The sequence below is a fragment of the Equus quagga genome, chromosome 6, assembly GCF_021613505.1.
Source record: "Equus quagga isolate Etosha38 chromosome 6, UCLA_HA_Equagga_1.0, whole genome shotgun sequence".
Classification (NCBI taxonomy): domain Eukaryota; kingdom Metazoa; phylum Chordata; class Mammalia; order Perissodactyla; family Equidae; genus Equus; species Equus quagga.
The window spans coordinates 60743497-60763252 of NC_060272.1; the positions used below are offsets into that span (position 1 = coordinate 60743497).

At 36.9% G+C, this 19756-nt stretch overlaps 2 protein-coding genes across 14 annotated transcripts in view; one reads left to right on the top strand and one right to left on the bottom strand.

Moving 5' to 3' along the window:
* The window catches only part of CAB39L (calcium binding protein 39 like), a 117886-nt gene extending 99958 nt beyond the window's left edge, over positions 1–17928 (bottom strand). For 3 of the 9 annotated variants that reach the window (XM_046664921.1, XM_046664926.1, XM_046664919.1), the window contains exons 1-4: positions 17489–17609; positions 13013–13165; positions 4697–4849; positions 4108–4178 (exon numbers count right to left, since the gene is read on the bottom strand). The gene's annotated coding sequence lies outside the window, so the exon portion shown is untranslated. Of the gene's footprint in view, positions 1–4107; positions 4179–4696; positions 4850–9047; positions 9111–9292; positions 9459–13012; positions 13166–17488; positions 17610–17869 lie in introns of those variants that run through there. The other 6 variants (XM_046664928.1, XM_046664927.1, XM_046664923.1 and 3 more) reach the window with 5 other exon arrangements.
* Positions 17929–18037: 109 nt separating this feature from the next.
* The window catches only part of SETDB2 (SET domain bifurcated histone lysine methyltransferase 2), a 75248-nt gene continuing 73529 nt past the window's right edge, over positions 18038–19756 (top strand). For 4 of the 5 annotated variants that reach the window (XM_046663996.1, XM_046663994.1, XM_046663995.1 and 1 more), the window contains exon 1: positions 18038–18671. The gene's annotated coding sequence lies outside the window, so the exon portion shown is untranslated. The remainder of the gene's footprint in view (positions 18672–19756) is intronic. The other variant, XM_046663998.1, reaches the window with a different exon arrangement.

Genomic DNA, 19756 nt, shown 5'->3' on the forward strand with positions numbered 1-19756 from the left:
TAGTTAGGTAGGTGGTTCTAGCTCACACATCAGGCTCAGGTTGGGCTGCAATCATCTGAAGGTTTGACTGAGGCTGGAAGAACAGCTTTCAATAAGTCATATGGCTACTGGCTTCAGTTCCTTGCTATATGGGCCTCTCCATAGGTATGCTCACAATATGGCTAACTCCTTCCATAACAAGTAATTAGAAAGAGAGAAGGTGATAAAGATGGGAACTGCACTGTATTTTATAACCCAAGTGCCCATCAACTGATGAATGGGTAAAGACATGGTATAATTCTAAGTCAGTAAGAATTCATTCACTCCTTTAATTCTTTTAAGTTATATTTTTCACACTAAAAATTCATTTTTAAAAATTTAGGGACAATAACACATAAAATCTCAACCTGTTAACATAAAAGCTATTTTTACTTCAGAGCATTTACTAACACTTTTTTATCATATACATTTCACATAACCGTAATAATAGTACAAAATTTTACCTATTTGTTTCACTAACTATATAAAACATTAACCATATTTCTATATAGACATTTTAGAAAAAATGATTTTTGACAACACAGTATTAACCTATAATAATTTACCTAACCCACTACTGCTGGTGGTTATTTACGTTATTTCCCATTTGTCACTCTCACAGTCAATCCCATCAAACATTTTTCATGCATTTTTCTCTCCTCCTTATTTGGGTTATGTTATTATGAAAAAGTCCCACAAACAGGTCTACTGGGTCAAAATATACATTTTGAGGACTTTGATTTACATTAGTGATTTCTGAAAGTATTATACTAATTAAAAATGCTATCAGCATCAGTACACCATGAGGTTCACAAGAACCTCACCATCTCCAAGTACCTTTCTGAATTCTTGCTTATTTACAAAGATATAAAATGTTCTTAGTTTTCATTTGTATTTGTTGATTACTTGGGAGACTGAACATTTCCCTTTGTTTTTGAATTTCTTCTTATGAGAACTTTAAGTTCACATCAGTATTTCATTTATCCACCAGGATCTTGAGATTTCTCATAAAATTTAGTAAATTATTTATTTCTTATAAATATTAATTTTTGTTACTTGACTCAAATATTTTTCCTTATCTGTTTTCTTTGTTCATTTTGGTTTTACTAAAATTCGTTTGTACAAAAAATGTTATATAATTTATTAAATCTATAAAATACTCTTCAGTGTTTCTTTTACTCCAAAGCTGAGAAAGCTACCAGTTGCCCACAAAGTTGATAAATATGCTACTGGCTGTAATGCTTATTTTCCTTTTAATTAACCTAGAGTGTATTTTGATATATGATATTTAATTTAAATTTAGTTACAGAATTAGAAATTTGCACTTATCTAGAGAAGACCTTTCTCATACTGCTAACTGATGTGAAATGAGATAGGTTTCTTTATCGTGTAGATAGTCAGGGGCAGGTGGGAATAAGATAAATCCAATAACGTGGAACTACTATAAATACAATGAATACTGTGAATTTAACTGTACAATTTACCACAGAAAACCAGTAGACATGAATAACATCACCTAAAAGAGACAAAATGGCTCCCAGGCCTGCATAACTTGGCTGTAACCTAATTCAAAGTGTTAACGTATCTATTTTGAAGGATGAGTGAGTCATTCAGAAGAGACACCGATCAGCCACTGGCGCATTCAGTGGGGAGAAAAGGTTAAACTTGGTAAGGCCCATTCAAGCACACTGTAGGAGAGTTGTCTGGTTCCAGGGTCCAGTATATTCCTGCTATAGAGAGGAGTCTGGTATAGAAAAGGCTGCCTGAGGCTATATTTGCCTGATGTTATTAAATATTTGAATCCCAATTAATAATACCTGTTGTTAATATTTAGAATGTCATATATGCTCCCTTCATGTTTTCATAGAATCCCTTGCTGCATCCACCATATTTGATATGCATTCTGTCACTATAAGTTAGTTACATTTTCTAGAATTTTTAATAAGTGGAATCAAATAGTATGTATTCTTTTTTGTCTGGCTTCCTGCCTGTAGCATAACTGTTCTGAGATTCATCTACTTTGTTACAAGTACTGCCGAGTACTATTCTATTATATAGATAGATCAATTTGGTATTCATTTTCCTGTTGATAACCACTTTAGAGAAGTCTGGCAGTTTCTTAAAAAGCCAAACACCCACGCACCATATGATGCAACTATTCCACTCCTAGGTATTTACTCAAGAGAAAAGAAACTGTATGTCCGTATAGATTTGTAAATGAAAATTCATAGTATCTTGATCTGTATTAGCCAAAAACTGGAAACAACCTCTTTCCACTCATACGTGAATGGATAAATGAATTGTGGTATGTATGTATATCTGTAAAATGACACATTACTCAGCAATAAAAAGGAATAAATTATAGATACATGCAACAACATGGACGAGTCTCTAAAATAACTGAGTAAAAGATAACAAAAAATGAGTCCTTATTTCCTGCCTTCTACCATTTTTTCCCCCCTCATTTCATTATTTTCCTTCTCTCGTTTAAAAAGGAAACACTCCGTCTTCTTTTGGAATAAGTCTTTACCTCCAGTTCACACAGCATAAGGACCTTAGAATACTGAAATTCCAATCAGCCCCTATTGGCTTACAGCCACTGTAGGCTAGTACAGTATTGTAGTTCCACCTTGTTCGTTAGCCACAAATTAGACATTATTATTACTGTTTCCTTCCACCAATACTGGTTCAGATTAATTCAGGTTTCCTTTACTCCCTATTTCTTCTTTCATTTCAAACCTTCCTCTTAGGATCATTTTCCTCCTTATTGCAGTATACCATTTAGAATGGTATTTTTTGAGGTGTGGGTTGTGACCTACTGGTCTCTCTGAGCTTGGCATCCTACAGCTCGACAATAGTGAGATGTGTATTTTTTTTATTCACCCTGCTTGGGATTCACTGGGCTCCTTAAATCTGAGGATTTGTGTCTTTCATCAATTCTGGCAAATTTTTAATGGCAACTAAAAATATTGACTCATTCCTATCCCATGTTTTCTTTCTGGAACTCTGATTAGATCATATATCTTTTTTCTCTGTGTATGGCCTTCTATGTGGTTTCTTTCTACTTTTAACTGTGGCTTTCATGCTGGTTTATCACACCATTTAATTTTTAAGTTCTATTATTATATTTTTCATTTCTGATATTCTAATTGGTTCTTATTTTAATGTGCCTGGTCACTTTTATAGTCTATTATTCTTTATTTATGTTTTAGAATTCCTCTTTTATTTATTAACCATATTAAACATTTATTTTACATATTAGACATTTCTAATAGCTGAAATCTCTGTAGATCTGTTTTAGCTGTTTATGTTTCTGCTGATTTTTCTTCAGAGTGTTTTGACTTTTTCCCCCTTGTTATGTTTTGTGATTTATTTAATGTTGTTTTTATTTGTTAGAATTTTAACTATGATTATTTGATAACAGGGTTGATAACTCCCTCCAGGGAGATTTGTGATTGTTTCTGCCAGGTACCAAAGAGTGTTACAGACCCAAATTCACTTCAAATTAAAACTTTCCAATTCTGGAGTTTTAGGAACAATGAAAATGGTGTAAATTAAGGCCTCAAATCCAAGTGAATGTGAGCTGGTAACCAGGAGTTATTAGGGGAGATTTTAACTATCTAGAGCTATACATCTCTCCAAGATGGTCTCTGATCAGGCCCCCTACACTTTGCAGAACCCAAGGAATTTTCCCCCGTCCCCATCCCTCTCCATGCACAAGTTTCTATGCCAAGAGAAACCCATGGATGTCCCCATAGTATTCAGTGACTTCAGGGCTTGCTTACCTCTGAGAATGTACTTGTTTGTTTCTAGCCCCAGAAAGTTTCCCTTATTTTCTTATAGGTTCATCCATTCATTTTAAAGGCTTTTTAAAAAAATACTGAATCTAGTATTTTATATATTTGGTGGATTTCTTGTCTATCATATTGCCAGAAATGAAGTCTATTTAACACTTCTGCAATTGCTTTATAAAACTTAAATCAGGATATTCTATTTATTCCTGATAAATTTTATTTTAGTGTGATTCTATAGTCTACAAAGTCTGTCAAGAGCACTTACAATGCTGATTGACTTATTTTATTGGCTTACCTCAGAAGTTGTGTATCATCTGCAAATTCAACTTCCTCAGCCTTCACCAAAGTCACTGATCAACACAGCTTCTGACAAAAAGAAAACCTTAAAAATTAATTTTGAAAATCTTTATAGCAAAACCAGCATATTTTTTCTTGTTATCAGGTATATAAAATTATAAATTAAAAGCATCAAAATCATATCCAGATAAATCAAATTAAAATAGGAAAAAATCCCCCTACCCCAATTACTTCAAGTGGTAGACCTTTTAAAAAAATCTCAATCAGCACTCATCTTCCACAGGAGGAAACACAACTTATTTAAACAAGTATCTCAAAGGCCACTGTTTACAAAAAGGCTGTGGAAATCTTAGAAGAGCTTTCAAGTGTCACAAAGGAAATTTTAAAGTGTTTTTTGCTTTTAACAGCATCATGAAAACCCATGCCTACCAGATTTTTTTCTTTTCTGCTTTGCCATAATTTTAGTTGGCATCTTTTATTAATTTCAGTCATCAATGGCAACTTTTGTAAAATTTTAACCTCCAACGTCAATATAAGGATATGTGTGTGTGTTTACATTTTCCCAGCAGAAACAAGAGAAAACTTACACTTCTCTCCTCCAGTACGTTGCTCTTGCATGAAGAACATATAAACCACCGACTTTGGGTCTGCATCTTTACTTATTTTCTGAGCAGCAACTACAGGTTTAAATAGAACATTTAGCTCCTGATGTTGTTTCTTCTGAATATTTGATGTATATCCTGCAATAATGTAGTAGAAAAAGCACAGGCTTTGGAATCACATGGATCTGAGTTTAAATCACAACCTTTCTGAGGCTCTCAGGAAAATTACATCATGAGTCTCAATGGATAGCTTCGAGTCCAACGACATAGCAGGCATACATACATAAAGAGAGACAGTGCCTAGCACAGTGCGTGCCATATAATATGTTTTCTATCATACCAGCTGTCCTTCTCTGTAATTTTGTACATTTCCACTTTGCTCAATCTGTCAAAGGGCTTTCCAGACTAAATTTTCTTAAGTCATAGTCTTGATAAACTTTCATTGTTTTGTTCAACAATTATCAACATTTTGTAACACCTATTATACTCAACAATATATATAAAATACTTTTAATATAGCAATATGACAACAATACTACTACTGAATATACCCTACTAACAAGGTACAGTCCAAAATCTATGTTCTAAAGTCACTAGAAATTGTTCCTTTTTTGTGTGGTTATGTCACCAAAATGCTATATAGTTATGTAAATTTGATTCAGTTCCTTTTCAGGTTTTCCTCTTCTTTCTATCTTTCTATTTAATTGTATTTTTGAATATGTAAACATACATGATTCCAAGACAAAATTACATAAGCAAGTTATATTTAGAGAAATCTCTCTTCCATTGTTGGCACCTTTCCCATTCCCTGCTTCTACATATAGATTACTCTATACACTGTTATCTGCCTCGTTTTTTCCACTTCATAATATATTCTACAGATCATCCTATACTGGTACATGGAGACTTTCTACATTCTCTTTATGAATTCTGGGGAAAAGAGCGACATGGAAGGGACATCATCTACCTGGCGATTGTTGAATGTACTTTAATCAGTTCCCTACTAATGGGCATTTTGGTGTTTCCAATCTTTTGCTAATACAAGTAATGCTGTATTACTTATACAAATATCAGTTTATATTTTATGCCATTGTGTCTTTAAAACAGATTCCTAGAAGTTACATGCCTGGGTCAAAGGACAAATGTGTTTGTAATTTTGCTGTATATTGCCAAATTCTCTCCTGGGCTTCATGCTTTTGCATCCCTACCAGCAATGCATCAAAGTGCCTGTTTCCCCACAGTCTACTTTGTGTTTTGTATAACTTTGGATTTTGGTGAGAAAGGTTTTAGTGTAGCTGTAATTTTTAGTATAGCTTTCATTTGTATTTCTCTTTGTATGACTGAAGTTAAACATCTGTTATATGTTTGCCATCTGCACTTCTTTTTCTGTGAACTCTGTTTCCATATCTTTGGCCCATTTTTCTACTCAATTGATGGTTATCTGCTTTGATTTTTAGGTTTTATTTTCATTACGGAGATTAGCTCTTTGTGATATAAGTTCAAATATTTCTTCTCACTTTGTCACCTGTCTTTTGACTTGGCTCATGACATTTTTCACCATGTAAATTTTTTTTTTAATATAGTGGAATTCATCATGGTGTTAATTTCATAGACTTTAAATCTGTTCCGTGGCTCTTTTGCTTTGTATGTTGCTTTTAAGAGATTTGTTGCTAACCTCTTCTTTCTGCCTGGAAGCCTAGAGGAATTTTTCATTATCTTGAAAAGTCCAATAGCTTTACCAGGACATGACTTAGAGATGACCATTCTGGATCAATTTTCCCAGTATACAACGAGGCTTTTCAATAGTAGATTTAACTCTTCTGCTGCTTCCAGAATGTTTTCACGGACTGAAGTTTAAATATTAGCTCTGCTATTATTCTTTCTTCTTAGGAATTCTAATTTTACATATTGTCTCTATTAATCACTTTCTCTTTTTACTTCTTCATTTCATTTTCATTCTTTGGCTGCCTTCATGTCTTTCCTCAATGCCCCTTATATTTAGTTTACTCCCCTTTAGGTACCTTGGACTTTAAGCTTCATTTTTAAAGATGATTTTTCTTTTTCTTCATTTTATTTCCTGAGTTCAGTAAATTCACTTTTCATATCTTCCTCTTTTTGTCCATTTCTTTTGGGGTTCTGAATTTATATTTGAGATTTTATCTCTGCCAATGCTTGTTTAAGGATATTTAATTCAGGTAGGAGTATTGTGCTGTAGTTTTCTTTAGCTCTGTAGCTGAATGTTTCGGGGAAGACTTCATCACTTGAAACATTTTTACTCTCATTTTACGTTTTCTACTTCTAGTAACTTTATATGGATGTTGTCTGCCATTTTCTGCTCCTATTGAAGTGTTTTAATTTTTGTAAACCAGACAACAATATTACATAGAATAGAGTGAGGGATTTGGAAGAATTACTGGATTTTTTAGTTCAATAGCACCTTTCATTGGCTTAATAGTTTTTTTTCAACCAATAACTCCTTTTTGGGTGGGAGAGGGGTCGATCTATCTTCCATTCTATTTCACCAGGATTCTTAATTTCTACTACCTCTTCTTTCTCTTTCCCACCAAGCCTCCAGGTAAATGGTGCCCCTGCCAAGTTATCTTCTTTTCACAGAAGCAGTACTTTCAGAGACTGCCTCTTTGGTCCCATGCACTTTCAAGTCCCTTCCTTCTGCCTAACAGTCTCAAACCCATTAATATTTCCCTCCTTAGGGTGGGGCTTTCTCTTTCTGAAGTTATTGTATCTGTAATCTACCGACCCTACATCCTGCTTTCCTCTCCTCTGTCTTGAATGAACAGTCTCAACCTCATTTTCCACTTTAGCATAGGTTCCAGAACTGGCTCAGCATTTCAGTGTTTATTTCCCTATATATCCATAATTTTAAATTATCTTAGACAAGGGTGGTGGTGGCTTAATTTGCTCTCCTTATAGACTTGCATAATTTTTTTAAAGGATGTATGGAGCGATTTGGACCTATGCCATCATCCTATGGAAAGCTGGAGTCAGGTTTTATTTTTTAACTATTTTTTAATTTTTAAATTATTTTCTAGTTTTATTGCATGTGGTCAGAATTTTGACTTTTTATTTTTTGGAACTGAGGTTTTCTTCGTAGTCTAATATATAATAGATTTTTATAACTATCCCATGTGTACTTGAAAAGATGTATTCTCTCTTAGCAGATTCAGGCTTTGATAGAAATCTATAAGATCTGCCTTACTGATTATGCATTATGACTAAATTTTTTTGTCCAGTTAATCTGACTTATTTTGAGAGAGGTGTGTTAAAGTCCCCTACTATTAGCAGGTTTCTATTTTTCCTTAAATCTCTTGTAGTTTTTAGTTTATGAAAGCTGTTGCTGCATCACTTAGTAAACAGACATTTGAAAAAAATCTTCATTGTGAATGTAGCCCTTAGCTTATGAAATACCCTACCATCTTAATGCTTTTTGAACTAAATTCTGCCTTGCCTGATACCAAGATGATGATCTTGCTTTTTTTAAAATTTGCATTTAGGGCTGGCCCCATAACCAAGTGGTTAAGTTTGTGTGCTCCGCTTTGGTGGCCAGGGTTTTGCAGGTTCAGATCCTGGGCGTGGACCTAGCACAGCTCATCAAGCCATGCTGAGGCAGTGTCCCACATGGCAGAGCCAGAAAAACCTACAACTAGAATATACAACTATGTACTGGGGAGCCTTGGGGAGAAGAAGAAGAAGAAGAAAAAAAAAAAAAAGATTGGCAACAGATGTTAGCTCAGGGCCAATCTTAAAAAAAAGAAGAAATCTATTAAAATAAATAAATTAATTAAATAAAATTTGCAGTTATCTGATTTATCTTTGACCTTCCCTTTGTTTTTAAATTATTCTTCATTTATTATTAATTCTCTTTATTATTCATACTTTTTACAACTATAACTTTTGTATACAGCAATCATTAAGTATGTTGAGCCCACATACGTTTTAGTAATACATCTGGTATTTTTGCTATTGTGATAATGTTTTATGTTTTATTGTGTGTGTGTGTGTACACACGAATACATATAGAAAAATGTGTACATATCACGATATGATCTGTTTCCTTTGCTTTCTTTAGGTGAGGTATTTGTTTCAGTATGTAGAAAGTTTTTGTGTATCTTGTTCTTGGGATTAACTCTATCGTAGTATCTTTATTTAATACTCTCTATTCCCCTCCCTCTTTTTAAGCTACTATTAGTTTCCTGATATTAGCAGTAACAAAATTAGTAACTTCCTCTTCCTTTCCTTTTCCCTCACCATCTAGTTTTGATCACTGGTATCATTTTCATTAGTGTTTTATCCTACACGTGTAAGGATGTATACTTACTTATAGTATGTTTGGCTTCCATCAGTTAGCTTCAAGTGCTCTCATTTTCCTCACAGCTAACTCCTAAGAGGCAAACAACACCTTATTCCACTTTTCATTTACTCTCCTTCCCCTCCCATCTTTTTGTGGGTTGTATTATTTCTACATTGTCAGACTATATAACATTTACATCCCATTCTATCACCATTAATCCCATCTTTTAATCTCAGTGCTACATAAAATATATTCAATGCTCACCAGCTGACCTTATGGTGAAGATTCTCCAATCATTTCTTGTTGTCTGAAATTGGTTGTCTAGTATATTCTCCAAGAAGGATTCAGAGGAACAATATTCTTTGTTTCATGTTTATAAATGTTTGTTGATGTCCTGAATTCTTGAAGGAGTTTGGTGAGATATGAAATATTTATTTCCTTGAATATTTAAAAAATGTTCTCTTGTTAGTATCTGGCATAAACTGCTGCTGCCCAAAATTCTACTCCAATCTGATTTTCTTTCCAGGTTGACTTGGTCTTTTTTCCCATAGATACAAAAGCTTTTTTTTTTTTTTTCTTTTTTTCTTCTTTTTTTTTTCTTTATTTTCAAAATCCAACAATTCTACAAGAATATATCTCAGTTTTAACTGCTCTGGGTTGAGTTTCCCAGATTCACAGTATGCCTTTCAACATACGTAGATTTAAACGTTAATGTTAAGTGTTCTTGAATTATAGTTCTAATAGCTGTTCTGTTTTATTGCTTTGGTTTACATTTTTCTATTGCAGTAAAATTAACAACACAAAATTTGCCATTTTAACCATTTTCAAGTATATAATCCAGTGGCATTAAGTATATTCACAATTTTATGCAACCATCACCATTGCTCTTTGGTTTACACTTGGAAAACTCCTAACAGATATATTTTGGCTCTCTGCCTGTCTTGTCATTTTCTCTTGACTTCTTTAAAAAATCTTTCCCGCTTTGATTTTCTTCTTTCTATTCTCTATTTCTCTTATTGTGCTTTCTGTGATATATATTCATTGTTTCCTTTCTAATTTAATCGTCATTAAAAAAATATTCTTTTTTCCTAATTCTTTCTTGAGTTCTGTGAGCTCTCATTTCACATCCTTTTACGTTCTAGGCATCTCATTTCTGAGTTTCTTTTATTTACGATTTGTGTGGTTCTTTCAAAGGTTTCATCTTTTGCTTAATTTCTCTTCGTTTATTTTGAAATATTTAGATCATTTTCATCTGCTTTGTGGCCACATTTTTTCTGGTGTGTTTTCATTACATGATGTAATGTTTTATGGCTCATTTTTAAGTTTTATTCTTATAATAACTTAGTATGCAGTTATATCATAGTTCCTTTCCCCATATATTTAAACATTGTCCTGGGGTGGGCCCAGGGGCACAGTGGTTAAGTGTGCACATTGTGCTTCGGTGGCCTGGGGTTTGCCAGTTGGGATCCTAGGTGCAGACATGGCACTGCTTGGCAAGCCATGCTGTGGCAGGCGTCCCACATATAAAGTAGAGGAAGATGGGCGCGGATGTGAGCTCAGGGCCAGTCTTCCTCAGCAAAGAGGAGGACTGGCAGCAGATGTTAGCTCAGGGCTAATCTTCCTCAAAATAAATAAATAAATAAACAAATAAATAAAAATTTTTAAAAATAAATAAATGTTGTCCTGGACTAAGAAGAGGTTTGTACTTGTGTTTCATTGTATGGCTGTACTGTAGTTTTTAAAAATCCATTCCCGAGCTGAGAGACACTGGGCTGCTTCCAGTTTTTGGTGATTCCAAATACAACTGCTATAAAAATTTGCAGAGAGTCGATTATAGGTTTTCATTTCACTTTCCATTAGGAAAGCATACAATAGTTGTTGCGGAAATGCAAATTAAAATCATAATGAGATGCCACTACATACCTCAAATAATGACTAAAATTTTTTTTAAAAAACTGCTAATACCAAGTGCTGACAAGAAAGAGAAGCTAATGGAGCTCTCATATCTTGCTGGTAAATTTCATCCCAGGAGTGGGATTGCTAGGTGATATAATTAAAGTATGTCTGGGGCCAGCCCAGTGGCAGAGCAGTTAAGTTCACACATTCCACTTTGGCAGCACAGGGTTTGCTGGTTTGGATCCTGGGTGCAGACCTATGCACTGCTTGTAAAGCCATGCTGTGGCAGGTGTCCCACATATAAAGTAGAGGAAGATGGGCATGCATGTTAGCAGAAGGTCAGTTTTCCTCAGCAAAAAGGGAGGATTGGTGGCACATGTTAGCTCAGGGCCAATCTTCCTCAAAAAAATAAAATAGGGGCCAGTCCGGTGGCACAGCAGTTAAGTTCACACGTTCCGATTCTCAGCAGCCCAGGGTTTGCCGGTTCAGATCCTGGGTGCGGACATAGCAACACTTGGCAAAAGCCATGGTGTGGTAGGTGTCCCACATATAAAGTGGAGGAAGATGGGCATGGATGTTAGCTCAGGGCCAGTCTTCCTCAGCAAAAAGAGGAGGACTGGCAGTAGTTAGCTCATGGCTAATCGTCCTAAAAATATATATATAAATAAATAAAATATAATAAAATAAAAGTATGTTTGATTTTCAGTTTAGTGGATACCAGGGGAAAGGTGGGGTGGGGGGTGGGCACAAAGGGTGAAGTGGTGCACCTACAACATGACTGACAAACATTAATGTACAACTGAAATTTCACAAGATTGTAACCTATTATTAACTCAATAAAAAAAAAGTAAAAAAAAAAAAGTATGTTTGATTTTATAAGACATTGTTAAACTCTCTTCCAAAAGGCTGTGGTATATGCATTCCCACCAGCAAGATTTGAGTCCTACTGCTCTGCATCCTTGCCAGCACTTGCTATTTTTCTTCTTTTTTTGGCCATTCTAAGAGGTTGTACAGTGGTACCTCATTGTGGTTTCAATTTGCATTTTTCTCAATGACTATTCTATACTTTTCTCATTTAACACAAAATGGTGACCATTTTCCTATGTCACTAAATAGCCTATATCACTTAGCACCCTTCAAAAACATTTCTCTCTTTTTTTTTTTTTTTTGCTGACGAAGATTGGTCCTGAGCTAACATCTGTTGCCAATCTTCCTCCCTTTTTTGCTTGAGGAAGATTAGTCATGAGCTAACATCTGCGCCAATCGCCCTCTATTCTGTATGTGGGTTGCCACCTCATCATGGCTAATGAGTGGTGTAGGTCTGTGCCCAGAATCTGAACCTGTGAACCCAGGCTGCCGAAGCAGGGCATGCCGAACTTAACCACTACGCCATGGGGCCAGCCCCTGAAAATACTCCTTTTAAAAGTTTAAAATATAGCCAATCATGATCGATGTGCCATTATTTATAAAAACCATTCTTCTACCATTGGATATACTTTTTCTTTTTTTTTTGAGGAAGATTAGCCCTGAGCTAACATCTGCCGCCAATCCTCCTCTTTTTGCTGAGGAAGACTGGTGCTGAGCTAACATCCGTGCCCATCTTCCTCCACTTTATATGTGGGACGCCTACCACAGCATGGCTTGCGAAGCGGTGCCATGTCCACACCCGGGATCTGAACCAGCGAACCTTAGGCCGCTGAAGTGGAACGTGCACATTTAACCCCTGCGCCACCGGGCCAGCCCCTACCATTGGATATTTCTTATTTCTAATTTCTCACAAGTATAAAATGACACTGTGATCATAAAGCTTTGATGCCATCTCCACTTCCATAGAAGTTACATAGAAAGGGTGAAAGAGTATACATATTTTTGTCTCTTGTTACACATTCTGACAAATTGCTTTAAATATTTCTTTCTTTAATTATAAGTTAAATATTTTTCATGTAAGCCATCTGTGCTTGTTCTTTTGTCATCATGAGTTCATGTTCTTTGCTCATTTTCTGTCAGGGCATTGATGTCTTTATCTGTCGATTTCTAAGAGATGGATACACTCGCCAAAGGTATAGATCACACTTTACATGTAAAGATAGGCTTACCTCTGACCTCCCCACTCAATCCTTTACTCTATCTGAAATATGAAATATACTTCAAATGAGCAATATTTATCCAATATCAACTGCATGCAAACATGTTCACCAGACTCAGGAAGGAATCTTGTCTTCCATGGATTTATTTTGTTTCTCACAAGCCTGTTAGAAACGAAGTGACATAAAATACGCATAAATGAAGAACTGAGTATAGGGTAAGAAGAGATTGTGATTGGATGAAATCTGTCTCCACTTCAAGGAGGAAGCTGAGCTAGGTATCAATTACTTTCAAAAGAAAATAATTTGGGGTAGTGGGAACCATTTTTACTGAGAGAAAAGGAAAGTGTAAAGAAGTCCCTAGGTCTGCGAGTGACAATATAGGCCACAAGCACAGTATTTGAGGGTTACCAGCTACCCACCTTAATCCTCCCAAATATAACTGTAGGAATCTATCATAACAGAACCATCCAGAGTTCATGTAATCATAACAGAAATGATGAAACTGTTACTTTAAAAATTTTTGTGATAATATAACTTTTAAAAGATTAAGGTAGAGAATAAAATCCTACACCTACTACCACTTGCAAATATTCGGTGCCCCCTACCACAATACATTTTAGCCTTTAACTGCAGAGTGTGGCATCTAACGGCAGGAAGTGAAGCAGCCATCTTGATCCACAGAATAGAGCTGCATAAGGATGGCAGAGCAACAGGTTAGCAGCTTGGGCCCCGCACAACCTTTTGTAGCAAAGCTACCTGATCAGCTCATACTTTTACATAGAAAAGAAACAAACTTTTTATTTTATTAAAAACATTTTTTTAGGTCACAATTATTTTTCAGTTTTTCTGTTACAGTAGCCAAACCTATATGTTAACTAACACAAATTCCAAGTTGAGGAATGGGGGCTTTGTCAGTAATACGATGGCATATAAAATGTTTTTAAGAAAAATAAAAAGAGGTCTAAATTACAGAAGTGGCAATGAGAGTAGAAAAATGAAGCGGAAAGAATTTTGGAGGTTGAGGCTACAGATTATACAATTGGGCAAAAGAGAGAGGCAAGAATTTGAAATTTTTTAACAAGATATTTTTAAAGATTTTATTTTTCCTTTTTCTCCCCAAAGCCCCCTGGTACATAGTTGTATATTTTAGTTGTGGGTCCTTCTAGTTGTGGAATGTGGGACGCTGCCTCAGCATGGCCTGACGAACTGTGCCATGTCGGAACCCAGGATCCGAACCGGCGAAACCCTGGGCCTCCGAAGCAGAGCGTGTGAGCTTAACCACTCTGCCACGGGGCCGCCCCGAATTTGAAGTTTTAAATCTGTGCCACTCAGAAGATGCCTATACCATTAATTGAGACAGAAAATACAAAAGAGGAGGGAGAGTTATATACAGACTAAGCAAGTCTGTCCAAAAAGCTGTGAGAAATGTGTGTTAAGCGCTCAAGAAAGCAGCACTTGACATAGAATTAGGGCTCATTTGCACGAAAATGATAGTTTAAGCAGCAGGAACAAATGAGATTACCAAAAAAAGTTACAGTAAAGGTAAAATTTTCCCGTTTCAATGCCTCATTTTTTTTTTTTTGGTGAGGAAGATTCACCCTGAGCTAACATCTATTGCCAATCTTCCCCATTTATTTTGCTTGAGGAAAATCAGCCCTGAGCTAACATTTGTGCCAGTCTTCCTCTATTTTGTACATGGGATGCCGCCACAGCGAGGCTGATGAGTAGAGTAGGTCTGCGCCAGCGATCCAAACCCGTGAACCTGGGCCACTGAAGCGAGCACGTGGAAATTTAACCACTCAACCATGAGCCAGCCTCTCAGTGTATCCATTTTTTTAAAAAAGCCAAATATATAATACTTTAACCATTTTCTCCTTTAAGTGAAATAATCTTAACATCTGTTATAATCAGTCTGTTTATCTCACAAGCAATTTCAGTAGTTAATGGGCATCCTCATGATTCAGGCATTTAATCAATTTCACTGATTAGCTGAACACCACAAACTGCAGTGGTCATTTTGATCTCTACATAGTTTTAACTCTTTTTTTTTTTTTAGTCATATTGTTTAATTTATTCCCATAATGGACTACATTGGTTAGAGACTAAAAAAGTGATGGCAAAGTGAACTAAATTAATGAGGAATATAGAAACAATTCTGAAAATTAATATCAAAATGTTCTCAGAATGTGACATTTATATGATCAAAATTATTACAAAGCACAGCAAAGTATTTCTAGTACTTCAAAAATAATTTTAAAAAGAGGAATGATTAGGGCCAGCCCGGTGGGGCAGTGGTTAAGTCTGCACGTTCTGCTTCGGTGGCCTGGGGTTCACTGGTGCGGATCCTGGGTGAGGACACGACACCACTTGGCAAGTCATGCTGTGGTAGGCATCCCACATAAAAAAATGGAGGCGGATGGGCATGGATTTTAGCTTAGGACCAGTCTTTCTCAGCAAAAACAGGAGGATTGGCAGCAGATGTTAGCTCAGGGCTAGTCTTCCTCAAAAAATAAAAAAAAACAAAGAGGAATGATTATTATTTGCAATTTGGTTGTTCAGCTACTGAGGGGGGAATATATCACATTTTAAATGTGTTTTTTTAATAAAGTGCTTATAATTACACTAAAATCTTCATTTATATAATCATTTAGATTTTTGAAGTACCAAATGCAATAATTCCAAACAGGTTCCGAGAGCAATTTTTGTTGATTTTTTTACGCTGAATTAGAGAAACAGATTTTAATTTGTCATTCTGTCACAAAACACCACATTCATTTAAAAGATGTTCATCAAATTTTTTCTGTTATAATTAAACAGCATGCATCATTTGATATCGGGAAAAAATTAAATTTGTATACATTATGAAATTGCAATGAAAAATAATCTTTAACACACCAATCTAAGTTAAAACCATTTTAACTTAACATTGTTGATGCAAAAGTGATATTTTAAAACATTCCACAGGATCTTCAGATTATATATTATGAAATCTAAAAAACAGTTCTTCAAAGAAAAATCTGAAGATATTTATCTAATTACTTAAAAATTACTTATTTACTTTAAATTACAGAACGTACTCATGCCATATAGTAAATTTAAAGTTGCAGTATTTTGATTTTAAGTTGTGTTAAAGAGAAACTAGAAAACCAATAAATTTTCTTCAGCAGAAGAGACCTAAGGCACTGATAAGTTTGGTATTCATTTACTGAGATTGTATACTTTCAAGAAAAAATGGCAAATAGAGCATTATTATTTGAGGGTTCATCTTCATTACCTAAATTTCTCTCTAGTAAGATCTCACAAAAGGATTATGAACTTTTCCTTAATATTATTTCTGTTTGTATTATTTGTAAATTGGAAGCAACAAATAAATTTCACTCAAACACAATGAAAATCAAGTTTTCCAGAAAGCAGGTTAAAAACTTATTTTTCAGTTAGGTTAAAAAAATGTATAACCATACCTCCCAATTATGGCTTTATTTTATTTATTCATTTAACAATTATACTTTTGAATATATGCCAGGCACTATTATATGGGAACGCTATACAAAGGTTTTAGCAAACATTTACTGAGCAGCTACTATGTGTTATTGGTGTTTCTTAGCCACTGATCTGTTACTTTATGAAAGCAGGTACTAACATGCATGTTAGCCATCAACTCAACACTAAATAATTGAACTCTTGCAACTTAGGTTGTATAAGACACGTGGATTAAAAAGTAAATTTTAAAAAGAAAATTAAGTTTTGATCATTCAATTATGTTACTGTTGTTTTCTTTGGTACTCTTGCCACAAAACTTGGTACTGTTGTCTCGGTTGGATCATCAGTTAACCCTGAATAACTGAAAACCAAACTAAAGGCAATAAGATAAGTATCTTTGCTTTCTTCCCACGTGTCCAAACTGCTAAGGCAAATCACAAAATACTAGCCTTTTATGGGCCAGATTTTCGGTTCCGATAAATATCCCCCTCAAATGAAAGACAATGCGTGCCTTCTACTCCGATTTAAACAGATAATGAGGAAGAGGAAAAGAAGGTAATTCCTGTCTCCTTCCTCCCACCCCAAAAAGAGCTCAGAAGATGCTTCCCCCTACAAATGCTTTCCCTCCCGCTGCCCCATGACCAAGCAGATGAACCAACCAAGCACATCAAGACAGACCAGATATTTCTCATCTTCAGCAGATCATAACCAGGGAAACCAAGATCTGACAAAATTCCTCCTTCACTTCCACTGTTTCTGCAAACACCACTTTCTAGCTTTTAAAAGAGACCACTGCAGGAATGTTGGCTGCACACTAATGAATAAAACCGCCCAAACGGAGAACCCGCCGCCCACTACCACCAAAGGATGGCACTAGTCACAGGGTAACTACCGAGAAGAGCAAACACTTCAGCAGCCGCTCCCTCATTAACGACACAAAATGAAGACGTCTCTTTCGAACCTGAGGATAGTAGTGAGCCATCTCCCTCTCTCCCCGTCCCTTACCAGCCTTGTTCCTTCCTAAATCAGGCAGTCCATCAGCCAACTTCCTTTGTCAGTAATTAGGGCTTGATGGTCAGAATCTTTCCGAGACAAAGATGATTGGAATAGCTCCCAGGTACCCAAGGAATCAGTGTTAAGGCATTAGAGCCCCCACCAAGCCTACACAATGACAACCAAACCAAAGCGTGGCCTCCCCGCCCCTCCCATTCGTCGCTCTCCCGAGCAAGAGCTGAGACTCAGGCCAGGAAAAGCCCTCCCTTTCAAACAAGCAAGAACGCGCCGGGTCGGCTCCCTCAGGACCCGTCTACACCTTGAGGTACTAAGTAAGCTTTCAATAGCCAAGCTCAGTCCCAGCCACACACAAGATGGCAGCCAAGCACCTACCGGAGGAAACAGCTGCACCACCCCTCCAGCGATGCCGGCCACTCGACCGCGGATGTCTCCATTGGCGCAGCCAGGGCGCGCGAGACAACCCGAGAGCGCTGGCAGCCAATCGGAAGGAGGCGCGCTCCGGCGCCACCGCGTTGCCGGCGGTACGCGCGCAGGGCCTTTGAGGCGTGGACCCAGTGGGGTATACAACCAATGGGCTCCCGGCCAGGTGATGGAAGTCGTTGGTGTCCGACTCCTCCCATTTAGGGTTCGTGTTAGGTAGGCCTGGACTTTAGAAATTGGGGGGTGCACACTCCCTGGCTGAGGCGAGGTGGAACAGTTGTTGCTGAGGTGAGATCTAGTACATGGTGAAGTAGGTCCCGGCCAGGGGACACTTGGGGCCGTGGGCTGTCGGTGGCGTGGAGTCGGAGAGGAGCCCGGCCCGCGGGGAAATCCAGCCTGTCCTACGGAGCGGGCGGAGGACAGCCGTCAGGTCCGGCGGGCGGCTTGGAAAACGCAGTGGAGCCCGTGAAGCCGAGGCACGGCCTTGGGTTGCCCCGCGACGGCTCCTCCGGCCCAGGACCTTGCAACCTCCCTTCTCCTTTCACTCACGTGCAGTCCCGGGCTGGAGAATTGATCGCGGGCGCACTGAGTTCTCAACCCCCATTTCGGTCTCAGTCTCCCGGTGGACACCTTAATATGAGGTGACTGCTCAGCAGCTGGGAACCAGAGGCTATAAAAAGGGCTGTAGGAAATGGACTGCAGTATAAAATCCAGAAGCAGAACTTGAAGGTCTAACCACTGACCCATTTCGCAGGTAAGACTGCACACGCCCTAAATAAGCAAAATCATTTATCCAGGGTCATGTAGTTGAGATCAGATCCTAAGAGCTTCTGACCTTGCTTAACCACAACCCAACAACTTCTTACCCAATAAGAAATTAAATAAAATAAGCAACAGTATATAACTGTACCATTCGGCATGTGGAAGCCCACAGCAAGTTCTGTATGTATTAATGAATGAGGCCAAGAAAAGAGGTAACTTTGAGGCGGTAGAGTGGAATAATAAAAAACCATGGGCTCTGAAACCAGACTGCCTGGTTCCTTATTTTTTGTCTCTGCCACTTACAGTGTGACATGCTTTAGCTTCTTCATTGGAAAAACTGGCATGCTGATTTATCCCCTTTGATCGTTATGCAGATTAATAAGAATTTGTGAAGTGTTCAGAAGCGCGCCTGACACGTAGTTTAGACTCGGTAAACGTCCCTTACTGTCATCCTAATTAAAGAACAGAGAAGAAATGGTCACAGTTTCATAAGAGCCTATTTTTAAAAACGAAAAAGAACCGTAAATTGAAGTGAAACAGACCGACTCCTTCTCTGCCAAAATGAAAAAGTGAGAAGGGGAAAAAATGAACAAACTTAAAAATCCCTGTTGTGCTCCAAAATATTAACACTGGTTGTCTCTGGATGATGAGATTATGAGTGATTTAAATTTTCTTCTTTATGCTTTATTATATTTTGCAATTTTTTTCAGAGAACATGTTTTTACTTTTTTAAGTTCAGTTACTTTTAAATTTTCAGAAGCGATGGAGGACACTGGTGAGGCCCTCTTTAAAAAGAAGCTCTTACCAACCATGTTTATATGTTGTAGGTGGAAGTGTAAATTGGTAGAACCTTTCTGGAAAGCATTTTGGCAATATGCTCCAGGAGACTTTAAGATAGACAATCCTTTTTTGAAAATTGTATACTTAAATTTTAAATTCAGCACACTTTTACATTCTGCTACAAAATTAGAACCTTACAGATAGAGAGCATAATTCACCATCCCTGAGTTGTGTCCCCCCTGTCCCCCCCACACATACCAAAGACTTTGGTGCAGAGCCTTCAAGTCTTTGTTTTAT